Genomic DNA, 2,800 nt, shown 5'->3' on the forward strand with positions numbered 1-2,800 from the left:
AGCAGGAGGATGGTACGAGATGAGATGGGGAGCAAGCGCGCGCCGGGGCTGCAATGCCTTCCTTGTTCCTGTAAGAACACGAGAAGGCAACAGCGCGCGAGAGATTTAAACAATTCCCCCGTGCAAACCAGCTCCGGACACAAAAGCTTTTCAGTTATCATCAGCATTTTGGTAAGATTATATTAAAATAAACCTTCAGGCTCAGTTTCCTGCTTTCAAGAACCCCCTCGCAGGATTCTAAGGCAGAGAAACGATTCCCAGAAATCTCAACCAAGGACATACCAAGAGCCTGGAGAATATTTTCTCCCTGCTCTTGCAGAGACAGCCGCCCTCCACACTGTAAAAGGCTTAAGGAAAGAAGTGCTGGGACCAGCGCCGTGCAACACGCGGATCCCACCGCCTGTCATTTTCCCTCTTCTCCCATTTGGAACAACCCCCCAGGTTGAAGAATTTGTTGCTGGACCGGTGGCATTTCACCCTCGCCTCGACCTTTCCCACCTCGCCCAACACGTAAGAAACCACGCAGAGAACGTCGCCCTGAGCCAGCGGAGCAGAACCTGCCCGCAGCCACCACCCCTCGATCGGCCAGCTGAAACGAGGGGGTTTTCAAGGAAAGCACCCAGGAGAAAGGGAACCGGGAGCTCAGCCACGAGCTACAGCCCCAGCAACCCAGCACGGACACGAGCTCGGAGCTTTGCAAGGGCTGGTTGGCCACGCAAGAGTAAATACAGACACTTAGGGTGTGCCGATCGATACCTAAAAAGAGAGACGGGCATTAAATCTCCGCTAGAAACTCCACGGCCCCATAACATCTGCCCAAAGAACAGGGCACCCTGAGCCGTAATTCCTCTTCGTCCCTCCAGTCTCCCAAGACCAGGCTTGTTCCTGAGGCTGGGGGGTGGGTGGGGGGTCCATATTGGGGTGAAGCGAGGCAACGTGGCACGGCCAGGGCCAGCGTGATGGGCTCGGGGTGCCCGAGCGGGGAGAGGAGCCGCACGTTTGCTCTGGAGCTCAGAGCCGGGAGCCTGCGTGTGTGCGCACGAGAGCGAGCGTCTCGATTTTAATTGCAGCCTCGTTGCCAAGTACAACAAAGCCCGCGTACAAAGAATAGAAGTCATTTTGTCTGGAGGCTTGAATTGTTTCTTTCCTAAGGGGAGGGGAGGGAGGTGAAATCCATTCCTTTATAAGCAATGACTCAGGTGCTACGATCTACCCTGGGCGCACATCTTGCAAGCCCAAGTAATGCTTTGTGCCGTGTTTTGTTTGACGGCGTAGGCCCTAATAATGGGATTATTGTTCGGTTGCGTGCAAAGCCCTCGCTTGGGGTTTTTCTGTCCCCGCCCAGCCCTGCAAACCGCAGCCGCCTTCGCCTTCCCCAACACCCCGCTGACTCACGGCACCGCGCACGGGGCGACGTGAGCCGTGTCACGCCAGCGCGGGGAGAAGGGTGCTTTCCCTGCCCCGCTTGCACAACCCTACCGGCCGCCCTTCACCGCGCTCTGCCCCCGGCCGGGAGTGAGCCGAGCCGGGCAGGGAGAAGGCATCGGGGAGGGATGACCGGCCATGGAGCAGGCATCACGCCGCGGTGCCAACCTCCATGCCCGCCACGTGCCGCCCTGGCACCCACCGGGAGCTGCCTGGCATCGCAGGGAGTGAGGTGGGATTTGCCTGGAGCAGCGGGGACGGCGCTTTCTCCTTGCACCGCAGCTCCAGGCGGGCTGGATCGGCCACATCCCCAACGGGAGCCGCCCCACGCTTTGCATTACCCACTCATCGCCCCAAATAATCCCCTCTCCAAAGCCCTAATCCCCTGGCAAACACGCGTGCGGTGCCGCGCGCCCGAGCCATCCGCAGCCTCTCCGTCCACCCCTGAGTCGTAAGCACAGCCCGACGCTTGTCCCGGGCAGCTCTCCTGGTTGCAGAGGAGTTTCCCCACGGACTCCTCCACCATCTTCTCACCAGCCTTTAACCGCCCGATTGCCCCCCGTGCCCGCGGCCGTCCTGCGGGAAAGCATCTGGCGGTGGTTCGGCTCTGAAAGACAAAAAAGAAAAAGCACAAGAAAAGCAGCAAAAATACAGCCAGCGCCGCAGCGCCGGGCTTTTCCGTGGCACCTTGGCTTGGAGAAGCGCTCCAAGCCCCAGCTCCGTGCCCGGGGCACGCGGGCTTGCACAGGCAGCGCCGAAATCGCCTCCAGCTTCGCCCGCTGCCAAACGCAGCCACCTCCGGGGCTGTGAAAAATTGGGGGATTTTCCGAGTTCTCAGCAAACCCCTCCCCCTCTGTCATTAGCAGGGCCGGCACACCCCCAGGGCAGCCACAAAACAAGCGGACCACGGGGTTTGGGGGTGGTTTTAAACCCCATCCCCCGAAAGCAGGCACGCGCTGTTCACAAAAAGCTCTTTCCCCTTACCCGTTGGGGTTTGAGGCTTTCGGACGGAGGGGAGCCACAGTTTGAGTTTTCCTCCAGCCAATGCAAAAAGTTATTACCGCTTTAAGACAAACCCCAAGAATCTGAAGGTTTTGCGTATGTGAGGCTTTACTGAAAAACTAAGGGGGGGGGAAGAAATGACCCACATTGATGCTACAATTTAATATTACACTTGTGAGGGGCTCGAAGGATGTTCCAGACCGGTCCAGGCGCCGCTGTGCCCCTCCGAAGGCTGACTGCCACCCATCAGAAGGACGGAGAGGGAGAACCCCCCGCTCCGTGCTCCCCAAGGGCGCTCAGCCTTGTGTGCTGCGGCCGGGGCTTTCTCCCCATTCCATGGGGACACACACACGGGGCAGCTTTACTGGGGGGG

Source organism: Egretta garzetta, unplaced genomic scaffold, assembly GCF_000687185.1.
Source record: "Egretta garzetta isolate BGI_Z169 unplaced genomic scaffold, ASM68718v1 scaffold19, whole genome shotgun sequence".
Lineage (NCBI taxonomy): Eukaryota > Metazoa > Chordata > Aves > Pelecaniformes > Ardeidae > Egretta > Egretta garzetta.